The sequence below is a fragment of the Martes martes genome (assembly GCF_963455335.1).
Source record: "Martes martes genome assembly, chromosome: 18".
NCBI lineage: Eukaryota > Metazoa > Chordata > Mammalia > Carnivora > Mustelidae > Martes > Martes martes.
The window spans coordinates 18,462,345-18,474,623 of NC_137906.1; positions in this window are offsets into that span (position 1 = coordinate 18,462,345).

The following is a 12,279-nucleotide window of genomic DNA, read 5'->3' on the forward strand; positions in this document are numbered from 1 at the left end:
GCATGCCAACAGCACCACCCCGCACTCGTCGCTCCACGGAGAAGCATGCCTTCGGAAAGCTGAGCCTGGAAAGCTCGAGTGAGCACCACAGCCTTCCCTCCGAGCGAGAAGCCTGGAGCCGAGCGGCCTTGGGCGTGCAGGCCTCTCTGGCCGAGAGCGAGAGAGTGGGCGCGGCGGGTGGGGGCGGAAGCCCAGGGAAGGCTGCCTGCAGGGCCTGGGGTCGGGGGCCGACCGAGATGTCGGCCCCTTCTCTCGGCCTCACCGTAGCCCCGCAGAAGGGCTGCGAAAGCGGCTACTGCTGCGACGGTAAAGCGCCGCATGGAGCAGGACAAACGGCCTAGTTCGTAGGGCGCGGGAGAACGTCTGACAGCAGCCTCGTTTCCCTCAGCTGCAGAGAGCCTTCGGACGACCCCAGTGGAGCAAGCGTTCGGAAAGCCCCGGGCTGCACAGCCGGCTCGCGGAGAGAGCCGAACGGCCGCGCCGGCCTTCCACCAGCCTCTCTGGGGTGGCTCTGAGCAGGGAGCCCTGCCCGAGACGGGCGGTGGAAGCGCAGAGCTCCTGCCAAGGGAGAGCGTCAGGACGAGGCAGTGGCCCAGCAAGCCCCACTCCGTCCTGTGAAGAGAGAAGCGCTTGTGGCCCCTAGGAGCTCAGAGCAAGGCCAGACCCTCAGCTCCTTCTGCGCGCGTCACGGAGCGGTCCCTGTCAGCTCCCCCTTCCCCTCAGTCCCAGAGCCTTCCCTCAGACGCAGTGGAGGACGCCCACGCTCTGCCGGCTCGGGCCTCCACCCCGGGGACGTGTGGGTGCCGCCCGCGCCTCCGGTCCGGCGGCGGGCTTCAGGGAGTCAGGCACTTTGGAAGCATGGGCCGGGCACGAGAGCGAGACAGCGGGGCCCTGAATTCACAGCAACACCGTGCTCCGGGGAGAACGACGTCCGGGGAAAGACGAGTGCGGAGAGAGAAGCACGCAGGAGAGTGGAAGCGTCCCGCTTCGGGAGGCCGGAGCGCCCGGGCCGTGGGGCCGGGCTCTCCCGGGGCAGCGCTCCGAAGCGGAGGTGGGAAGCTGGTGGCTGCCTCGGCCTCTGTGGCATGGCCCGCGTTCCGGCCCCCTGGAGCTCCCTGGGAGAAACAAGAGAGGGGGGCATGCCAACAGCACCACCCCGCACTCGTCGCTCCACGGAGAAGCATGCCTTCGGAAAGCTGAGCCTGGAAAGCTCGAGTGAGCACCACAGCCTTCCCTCCGAGCGAGAAGCCTGGAGCCGAGCGGCCTTGGGCGTGCAGGCCTCTCTGGCCGAGAGCGAGAGAGTGGGCGCGGCGGGTGGGGGCGGAAGCCCAGGGAAGGCTGCCTGCAGGGCCTGGGGTCGGGGGCCGACCGAGATGTCGGCCCCTTCTCTCGGCCTCACCGTAGCCCCGCAGAAGGGCTGCGAAAGCGGCTACTGCTGCGACGGTAAAGCGCCGCATGGAGCAGGACAAACGGCCTAGTTCGTAGGGCGCGGGAGAACGTCTGACAGCAGCCTCGTTTCCCTCAGCTGCAGAGAGCCTTCGGACGACCCCAGTGGAGCAAGCGTTCGGAAAGCCCCGGGCTGCACAGCCGGCTCGCGGAGAGAGCCGAACGGCCGCGCCGGCCTTCCACCAGCCTCTCTGGGGTGGCTCTGAGCAGGGAGCCCTGCCCGAGACGGGCGGTGGAAGCGCAGAGCTCCTGCCAAGGGAGAGCGTCAGGACGAGGCAGTGGCCCAGCAAGCCCCACTCCGTCCTGTGAAGAGAGAAGCGCTTGTGGCCCCTAGGAGCTCAGAGCAAGGCCAGACCCTCAGCTCCTTCTGCGCGCGTCACGGAGCGGTCCCTGTCAGCTCCCCCTTCCCCTCAGTCCCAGAGCCTTCCCTCAGACGCAGTGGAGGACGCCCACGCTCTGCCGGCTCGGGCCTCCACCCCGGGGACGTGTGGGTGCCGCCCGCGCCTCCGGTCCGGCGGCGGGCTTCAGGGAGTCAGGCACTTTGGAAGCATGGGCCGGGCACGAGAGCGAGACAGCGGGGCCCTGAATTCACAGCAACACCGTGCTCCGGGGAGAACGACGTCCGGGGAAAGACGAGTGCGGAGAGAGAAGCACGCAGGAGAGTGGAAGCGTCCCGCTTCGGGAGGCCGGAGCGCCCGGGCCGTGGGGCCGGGCTCTCCCGGGGCAGCGCTCCGAAGCGGAGGTGGGAAGCTGGTGGCTGCCTCGGCCTCTGTGGCATGGCCCGCGTTCCGGCCCCCTGGAGCTCCCTGGGAGAAACAAGAGAGGGGGGCATGCCAACAGCACCACCCCGCACTCGTCGCTCCACGGAGAAGCATGCCTTCGGAAAGCTGAGCCTGGAAAGCTCGAGTGAGCACCACAGCCTTCCCTCCGAGCGAGAAGCCTGGAGCCGAGCGGCCTTGGGCGTGCAGGCCTCTCTGGCCGAGAGCGAGAGAGTGGGCGCGGCGGGTGGAGGCGGAAGCCCAGGGAAGGCTGCCTGCAGGGCCTGGGGTCGGGGGCCGACCGAGATGTCGGCCCCTTCTCTCGGCCTCACCGTAGCCCCGCAGAAGGGCTGCGAAAGCGGCTCCTGCTGCGACGGTGAAGCGCCACATGGAGCAGGACAAACGGCCTAGTTCGGAGGGCGCGGGAGAACGTCTGACAGCAGCCTCGTTTCCCTCAGCTGCCGAGAGCCTTCGGACGACCCAGCGGAGCAAGCGTTCGGAAAGCCCCGGGCTGCACAGCCGGCTCGCGGAGAGAGCCGAACGGCCGCGCCGGCCTCCCACCAGCCTCTCTGGGGTGGCTCTGAGCAGGAAGCCCTGCCCGAAGCGGTCGGTGGAAGCGCAGAGCTCCTATCAAGGGAGAGTGTCAGGAGGAGGCAGTGGCCCAGCAAGTCCCACTCCGTCCCATGAAGAGAGAAGCGCTTGTGGCCCCTAGGAGCACAGAGCAAGGGCCAGACCCTCAGCTCCTTCTGCGCGCGTCACGGAGCGGTCCCTGTCAGCTCCCCCTTCCCCTCAGTCCCAGAGCCTTCCCTCAGACGCAATGGAGGACGCCCACGCTCTGCCGGCTCGGGCCTCCACCCCGGGGACGTGTGGGTGCCGCCCGCGCCTCCGGTCCGGCGGCGGGCTTCAGGGAGTCAGGCACTTTGGAAGCATGGGCCGGGCACGAGAGCGAGACAGCGGGGCCCTGAATTCACAGCAACACCGTGCTCCGGGGAGAACGACGTCCGGGGAAAGACGAGTGCGGAGAGAGAAGCACGCAGGAGAGTGGAAGCGTCCCGCTTCGGGAGGCCGGAGCGCCCGGGCCGTGGGGCCGGGCTCTCCCGGGGCAGCGCTCCGAAGCGGAGGTGGGAAGCTGGTGGCTGCCTCGGCCTCTGTGGCATGGCCCGCGTTCCGGCCCCCTGGAGCTCCCTGGGAGAAACAAGAGAGGGGGGCATGCCAACAGCACCACCCCGCACTCGTCGCTCCACGGAGAAGCATGCCTTCGGAAAGCTGAGCCTGGAAAGCTCGAGTGAGCACCACAGCCTTCCCTCCGAGCGAGAAGCCTGGAGCCGAGCGGCCTTGGGCGTGCAGGCCTCTCTGGCCGAGAGCGAGAGAGTGGGCGCGGCGGGTGGGGGCGGAAGCCCAGGGAAGGCTGCCTGCAGGGCCTGGGGTCGGGGGCCGACCGAGATGTCGGCCCCTTCTCTCGGCCTCACCGTAGCCCCGCAGAAGGGCTGCGAAAGCGGCTACTGCTGCGACGGTAAAGCGCCGCATGGAGCAGGACAAACGGCCTAGTTCGTAGGGCGCGGGAGAACGTCTGACAGCAGCCTCGTTTCCCTCAGCTGCAGAGAGCCTTCGGACGACCCCAGTGGAGCAAGCGTTCGGAAAGCCCCGGGCTGCACAGCCGGCTCGCGGAGAGAGCCGAACGGCCGCGCCGGCCTTCCACCAGCCTCTCTGGGGTGGCTCTGAGCAGGGAGCCCTGCCCGAGACGGGCGGTGGAAGCGCAGAGCTCCTGCCAAGGGAGAGCGTCAGGACGAGGCAGTGGCCCAGCAAGCCCCACTCCGTCCTGTGAAGAGAGAAGCGCTTGTGGCCCCTAGGAGCTCAGAGCAAGGCCAGACCCTCAGCTCCTTCTGCGCGCGTCACGGAGCGGTCCCTGTCAGCTCCCCCTTCCCCTCAGTCCCAGAGCCTTCCCTCAGACGCAGTGGAGGACGCCCACGCTCTGCCGGCTCGGGCCTCCACCCCGGGGACGTGTGGGTGCCGCCCGCGCCTCCGGTCCGGCGGCGGGCTTCAGGGAGTCAGGCACTTTGGAAGCATGGGCCGGGCACGAGAGCGAGACAGCGGGGCCCTGAATTCACAGCAACACCGTGCTCCGGGGAGAACGACGTCCGGGGAAAGACGAGTGCGGAGAGAGAAGCACGCAGGAGAGTGGAAGCGTCCCGCTTCGGGAGGCCGGAGCGCCCGGGCCGTGGGGCCGGGCTCTCCCGGGGCAGCGCTCCGAAGCGGAGGTGGGAAGCTGGTGGCTGCCTCGGCCTCTGTGGCATGGCCCGCGTTCCGGCCCCCTGGAGCTCCCTGGGAGAAACAAGAGAGGGGGGCATGCCAACAGCACCACCCCGCACTCGTCGCTCCACGGAGAAGCATGCCTTCGGAAAGCTGAGCCTGGAAAGCTCGAGTGAGCACCACAGCCTTCCCTCCGAGCGAGAAGCCTGGAGCCGAGCGGCCTTGGGCGTGCAGGCCTCTCTGGCCGAGAGCGAGAGAGTGGGCGCGGCGGGTGGGGGCGGAAGCCCAGGGAAGGCTGCCTGCAGGGCCTGGGGTCGGGGGCCGACCGAGATGTCGGCCCCTTCTCTCGGCCTCACCGTAGCCCCGCAGAAGGGCTGCGAAAGCGGCTACTGCTGCGACGGTAAAGCGCCGCATGGAGCAGGACAAACGGCCTAGTTCGTAGGGCGCGGGAGAACGTCTGACAGCAGCCTCGTTTCCCTCAGCTGCAGAGAGCCTTCGGACGACCCCAGTGGAGCAAGCGTTCGGAAAGCCCCGGGCTGCACAGCCGGCTCGCGGAGAGAGCCGAACGGCCGCGCCGGCCTTCCACCAGCCTCTCTGGGGTGGCTCTGAGCAGGGAGCCCTGCCCGAGACGGGCGGTGGAAGCGCAGAGCTCCTGCCAAGGGAGAGCGTCAGGACGAGGCAGTGGCCCAGCAAGCCCCACTCCGTCCTGTGAAGAGAGAAGCGCTTGTGGCCCCTAGGAGCTCAGAGCAAGGCCAGACCCTCAGCTCCTTCTGCGCGCGTCACGGAGCGGTCCCTGTCAGCTCCCCCTTCCCCTCAGTCCCAGAGCCTTCCCTCAGACGCAGTGGAGGACGCCCACGCTCTGCCGGCTCGGGCCTCCACCCCGGGGACGTGTGGGTGCCGCCCGCGCCTCCGGTCCGGCGGCGGGCTTCAGGGAGTCAGGCACTTTGGAAGCATGGGCCGGGCACGAGAGCGAGACAGCGGGGCCCTGAATTCACAGCAACACCGTGCTCCGGGGAGAACGACGTCCGGGGAAAGACGAGTGCGGAGAGAGAAGCACGCAGGAGAGTGGAAGCGTCCCGCTTCGGGAGGCCGGAGCGCCCGGGCCGTGGGGCCGGGCTCTCCCGGGGCAGCGCTCCGAAGCGGAGGTGGGAAGCTGGTGGCTGCCTCGGCCTCTGTGGCATGGCCCGCGTTCCGGCCCCCTGGAGCTCCCTGGGAGAAACAAGAGAGGGGGGCATGCCAACAGCACCACCCCGCACTCGTCGCTCCACGGAGAAGCATGCCTTCGGAAAGCTGAGCCTGGAAAGCTCGAGTGAGCACCACAGCCTTCCCTCCGAGCGAGAAGCCTGGAGCCGAGCGGCCTTGGGCGTGCAGGCCTCTCTGGCCGAGAGCGAGAGAGTGGGCGCGGCGGGTGGAGGCGGAAGCCCAGGGAAGGCTGCCTGCAGGGCCTGGGGTCGGGGGCCGACCGAGATGTCGGCCCCTTCTCTCGGCCTCACCGTAGCCCCGCAGAAGGGCTGCGAAAGCGGCTCCTGCTGCGACGGTGAAGCGCCACATGGAGCAGGACAAACGGCCTAGTTCGGAGGGCGCGGGAGAACGTCTGACAGCAGCCTCGTTTCCCTCAGCTGCCGAGAGCCTTCGGACGACCCAGCGGAGCAAGCGTTCGGAAAGCCCCGGGCTGCACAGCCGGCTCGCGGAGAGAGCCGAACGGCCGCGCCGGCCTCCCACCAGCCTCTCTGGGGTGGCTCTGAGCAGGAAGCCCTGCCCGAAGCGGTCGGTGGAAGCGCAGAGCTCCTATCAAGGGAGAGTGTCAGGAGGAGGCAGTGGCCCAGCAAGTCCCACTCCGTCCCATGAAGAGAGAAGCGCTTGTGGCCCCTAGGAGCACAGAGCAAGGGCCAGACCCTCAGCTCCTTCTGCGCGCGTCACGGAGCGGTCCCTGTCAGCTCCCCCTTCCCCTCAGTCCCAGAGCCTTCCCTCAGACGCAATGGAGGACGCCCACGCTCTGCCGGCTCGGGCCTCCACCCCGGGGACGTGTGGGTGCCGCCCGCGCCTCCGGTCCGGCGGCGGGCTTCAGGGAGTCAGGCACTTTGGAAGCATGGGCCGGGCACGAGAGCGAGACAGCGGGGCCCTGAATTCACAGCAACACCGTGCTCCGGGGAGAACGACGTCCGGGGAAAGACGAGTGCGGAGAGAGAAGCACGCAGGAGAGTGGAAGCGTCCCGCTTCGGGAGGCCGGAGCGCCCGGGCCGTGGGGCCGGGCTCTCCCGGGGCAGCGCTCCGAAGCGGAGGTGGGAAGCTGGTGGCTGCCTCGGCCTCTGTGGCATGGCCCGCGTTCCGGCCCCCTGGAGCTCCCTGGGAGAAACAAGAGAGGGGGGCATGCCAACAGCACCACCCCGCACTCGTCGCTCCACGGAGAAGCATGCCTTCGGAAAGCTGAGCCTGGAAAGCTCGAGTGAGCACCACAGCCTTCCCTCCGAGCGAGAAGCCTGGAGCCGAGCGGCCTTGGGCGTGCAGGCCTCTCTGGCCGAGAGCGAGAGAGTGGGCGCGGCGGGTGGGGGCGGAAGCCCAGGGAAGGCTGCCTGCAGGGCCTGGGGTCGGGGGCCGACCGAGATGTCGGCCCCTTCTCTCGGCCTCACCGTAGCCCCGCAGAAGGGCTGCGAAAGCGGCTACTGCTGCGACGGTAAAGCGCCGCATGGAGCAGGACAAACGGCCTAGTTCGTAGGGCGCGGGAGAACGTCTGACAGCAGCCTCGTTTCCCTCAGCTGCAGAGAGCCTTCGGACGACCCCAGTGGAGCAAGCGTTCGGAAAGCCCCGGGCTGCACAGCCGGCTCGCGGAGAGAGCCGAACGGCCGCGCCGGCCTTCCACCAGCCTCTCTGGGGTGGCTCTGAGCAGGGAGCCCTGCCCGAGACGGGCGGTGGAAGCGCAGAGCTCCTGCCAAGGGAGAGCGTCAGGACGAGGCAGTGGCCCAGCAAGCCCCACTCCGTCCTGTGAAGAGAGAAGCGCTTGTGGCCCCTAGGAGCTCAGAGCAAGGCCAGACCCTCAGCTCCTTCTGCGCGCGTCACGGAGCGGTCCCTGTCAGCTCCCCCTTCCCCTCAGTCCCAGAGCCTTCCCTCAGACGCAGTGGAGGACGCCCACGCTCTGCCGGCTCGGGCCTCCACCCCGGGGACGTGTGGGTGCCGCCCGCGCCTCCGGTCCGGCGGCGGGCTTCAGGGAGTCAGGCACTTTGGAAGCATGGGCCGGGCACGAGAGCGAGACAGCGGGGCCCTGAATTCACAGCAACACCGTGCTCCGGGGAGAACGACGTCCGGGGAAAGACGAGTGCGGAGAGAGAAGCACGCAGGAGAGTGGAAGCGTCCCGCTTCGGGAGGCCGGAGCGCCCGGGCCGTGGGGCCGGGCTCTCCCGGGGCAGCGCTCCGAAGCGGAGGTGGGAAGCTGGTGGCTGCCTCGGCCTCTGTGGCATGGCCCGCGTTCCGGCCCCCTGGAGCTCCCTGGGAGAAACAAGAGAGGGGGGCATGCCAACAGCACCACCCCGCACTCGTCGCTCCACGGAGAAGCATGCCTTCGGAAAGCTGAGCCTGGAAAGCTCGAGTGAGCACCACAGCCTTCCCTCCGAGCGAGAAGCCTGGAGCCGAGCGGCCTTGGGCGTGCAGGCCTCTCTGGCCGAGAGCGAGAGAGTGGGCGCGGCGGGTGGGGGCGGAAGCCCAGGGAAGGCTGCCTGCAGGGCCTGGGGTCGGGGGCCGACCGAGATGTCGGCCCCTTCTCTCGGCCTCACCGTAGCCCCGCAGAAGGGCTGCGAAAGCGGCTACTGCTGCGACGGTAAAGCGCCGCATGGAGCAGGACAAACGGCCTAGTTCGTAGGGCGCGGGAGAACGTCTGACAGCAGCCTCGTTTCCCTCAGCTGCAGAGAGCCTTCGGACGACCCCAGTGGAGCAAGCGTTCGGAAAGCCCCGGGCTGCACAGCCGGCTCGCGGAGAGAGCCGAACGGCCGCGCCGGCCTTCCACCAGCCTCTCTGGGGTGGCTCTGAGCAGGGAGCCCTGCCCGAGACGGGCGGTGGAAGCGCAGAGCTCCTGCCAAGGGAGAGCGTCAGGACGAGGCAGTGGCCCAGCAAGCCCCACTCCGTCCTGTGAAGAGAGAAGCGCTTGTGGCCCCTAGGAGCTCAGAGCAAGGCCAGACCCTCAGCTCCTTCTGCGCGCGTCACGGAGCGGTCCCTGTCAGCTCCCCCTTCCCCTCAGTCCCAGAGCCTTCCCTCAGACGCAGTGGAGGACGCCCACGCTCTGCCGGCTCGGGCCTCCACCCCGGGGACGTGTGGGTGCCGCCCGCGCCTCCGGTCCGGCGGCGGGCTTCAGGGAGTCAGGCACTTTGGAAGCATGGGCCGGGCACGAGAGCGAGACAGCGGGGCCCTGAATTCACAGCAACACCGTGCTCCGGGGAGAACGACGTCCGGGGAAAGACGAGTGCGGAGAGAGAAGCACGCAGGAGAGTGGAAGCGTCCCGCTTCGGGAGGCCGGAGCGCCCGGGCCGTGGGGCCGGGCTCTCCCGGGGCAGCGCTCCGAAGCGGAGGTGGGAAGCTGGTGGCTGCCTCGGCCTCTGTGGCATGGCCCGCGTTCCGGCCCCCTGGAGCTCCCTGGGAGAAACAAGAGAGGGGGGCATGCCAACAGCACCACCCCGCACTCGTCGCTCCACGGAGAAGCATGCCTTCGGAAAGCTGAGCCTGGAAAGCTCGAGTGAGCACCACAGCCTTCCCTCCGAGCGAGAAGCCTGGAGCCGAGCGGCCTTGGGCGTGCAGGCCTCTCTGGCCGAGAGCGAGAGAGTGGGCGCGGCGGGTGGAGGCGGAAGCCCAGGGAAGGCTGCCTGCAGGGCCTGGGGTCGGGGGCCGACCGAGATGTCGGCCCCTTCTCTCGGCCTCACCGTAGCCCCGCAGAAGGGCTGCGAAAGCGGCTCCTGCTGCGACGGTGAAGCGCCACATGGAGCAGGACAAACGGCCTAGTTCGGAGGGCGCGGGAGAACGTCTGACAGCAGCCTCGTTTCCCTCAGCTGCCGAGAGCCTTCGGACGACCCAGCGGAGCAAGCGTTCGGAAAGCCCCGGGCTGCACAGCCGGCTCGCGGAGAGAGCCGAACGGCCGCGCCGGCCTCCCACCAGCCTCTCTGGGGTGGCTCTGAGCAGGAAGCCCTGCCCGAAGCGGTCGGTGGAAGCGCAGAGCTCCTATCAAGGGAGAGTGTCAGGAGGAGGCAGTGGCCCAGCAAGTCCCACTCCGTCCCATGAAGAGAGAAGCGCTTGTGGCCCCTAGGAGCACAGAGCAAGGGCCAGACCCTCAGCTCCTTCTGCGCGCGTCACGGAGCGGTCCCTGTCAGCTCCCCCTTCCCCTCAGTCCCAGAGCCTTCCCTCAGACGCAATGGAGGACGCCCACGCTCTGCCGGCTCGGGCCTCCACCCCGGGGACGTGTGGGTGCCGCCCGCGCCTCCGGTCCGGCGGCGGGCTTCAGGGAGTCAGGCACTTTGGAAGCATGGGCCGGGCACGAGAGCGAGACAGCGGGGCCCTGAATTCACAGCAACACCGTGCTCCGGGGAGAACGACGTCCGGGGAAAGACGAGTGCGGAGAGAGAAGCACGCAGGAGAGTGGAAGCGTCCCGCTTCGGGAGGCCGGAGCGCCCGGGCCGTGGGGCCGGGCTCTCCCGGGGCAGCGCTCCGAAGCGGAGGTGGGAAGCTGGTGGCTGCCTCGGCCTCTGTGGCATGGCCCGCGTTCCGGCCCCCTGGAGCTCCCTGGGAGAAACAAGAGAGGGGGGCATGCCAACAGCACCACCCCGCACTCGTCGCTCCACGGAGAAGCATGCCTTCGGAAAGCTGAGCCTGGAAAGCTCGAGTGAGCACCACAGCCTTCCCTCCGAGCGAGAAGCCTGGAGCCGAGCGGCCTTGGGCGTGCAGGCCTCTCTGGCCGAGAGCGAGAGAGTGGGCGCGGCGGGTGGGGGCGGAAGCCCAGGGAAGGCTGCCTGCAGGGCCTGGGGTCGGGGGCCGACCGAGATGTCGGCCCCTTCTCTCGGCCTCACCGTAGCCCCGCAGAAGGGCTGCGAAAGCGGCTACTGCTGCGACGGTAAAGCGCCGCATGGAGCAGGACAAACGGCCTAGTTCGTAGGGCGCGGGAGAACGTCTGACAGCAGCCTCGTTTCCCTCAGCTGCAGAGAGCCTTCGGACGACCCCAGTGGAGCAAGCGTTCGGAAAGCCCCGGGCTGCACAGCCGGCTCGCGGAGAGAGCCGAACGGCCGCGCCGGCCTTCCACCAGCCTCTCTGGGGTGGCTCTGAGCAGGGAGCCCTGCCCGAGACGGGCGGTGGAAGCGCAGAGCTCCTGCCAAGGGAGAGCGTCAGGACGAGGCAGTGGCCCAGCAAGCCCCACTCCGTCCTGTGAAGAGAGAAGCGCTTGTGGCCCCTAGGAGCTCAGAGCAAGGCCAGACCCTCAGCTCCTTCTGCGCGCGTCACGGAGCGGTCCCTGTCAGCTCCCCCTTCCCCTCAGTCCCAGAGCCTTCCCTCAGACGCAGTGGAGGACGCCCACGCTCTGCCGGCTCGGGCCTCCACCCCGGGGACGTGTGGGTGCCGCCCGCGCCTCCGGTCCGGCGGCGGGCTTCAGGGAGTCAGGCACTTTGGAAGCATGGGCCGGGCACGAGAGCGAGACAGCGGGGCCCTGAATTCACAGCAACACCGTGCTCCGGGGAGAACGACGTCCGGGGAAAGACGAGTGCGGAGAGAGAAGCACGCAGGAGAGTGGAAGCGTCCCGCTTCGGGAGGCCGGAGCGCCCGGGCCGTGGGGCCGGGCTCTCCCGGGGCAGCGCTCCGAAGCGGAGGTGGGAAGCTGGTGGCTGCCTCGGCCTCTGTGGCATGGCCCGCGTTCCGGCCCCCTGGAGCTCCCTGGGAGAAACAAGAGAGGGGGGCATGCCAACAGCACCACCCCGCACTCGTCGCTCCACGGAGAAGCATGCCTTCGGAAAGCTGAGCCTGGAAAGCTCGAGTGAGCACCACAGCCTTCCCTCCGAGCGAGAAGCCTGGAGCCGAGCGGCCTTGGGCGTGCAGGCCTCTCTGGCCGAGAGCGAGAGAGTGGGCGCGGCGGGTGGGGGCGGAAGCCCAGGGAAGGCTGCCTGCAGGGCCTGGGGTCGGGGGCCGACCGAGATGTCGGCCCCTTCTCTCGGCCTCACCGTAGCCCCGCAGAAGGGCTGCGAAAGCGGCTCCTGCTGCGACGGTGAAGCGCCACATGGAGCAGGACAAACGGCCTAGTTCGGAGGGCGCGGGAGAACGTCTGACAGCAGCCTCGTTTCCCTCAGCTGCCGAGAGCCTTCGGACGACCCAGCGGAGCAAGCGTTCGGAAAGCCCCGGGCTGCACAGCCGGCTCGCGGAGAGAGCCGAACGGCCGCGCCGGCCTCCCACCAGCCTCTCTGGGGTGGCTCTGAGCAGGAAGCCCTGCCCGAAGCGGTCGGTGGAAGCGCAGAGCTCCTATCAAGGGAGAGTGTCAGGAGGAGGCAGTGGCCCAGCAAGTCCCACTCCGTCCCATGAAGAGAGAAGCGCTTGTGGCCCCTAGGAGCACAGAGCAAGGGCCAGACCCTCAGCTCCTTCTGCGCGCGTCACGGAGCGGTCCCTGTCAGCTCCCCCTTCCCCTCAGTCCCAGAGCCTTCCCTCAGACGCAGTGGAGGACGCCCACGCTCTGCCGGCTCGGGCCTCCACCCCGGGGACGTGTGGGTGCCGCCCGCGCCTCCGGTCCGGCGGCGGGCTTCAGGGAGTCAGGCACTTTGGAAGCATGGGCCGGGCACGAGAGCGAGACAGCGGGGCCCTGAATTCACAGCAACAC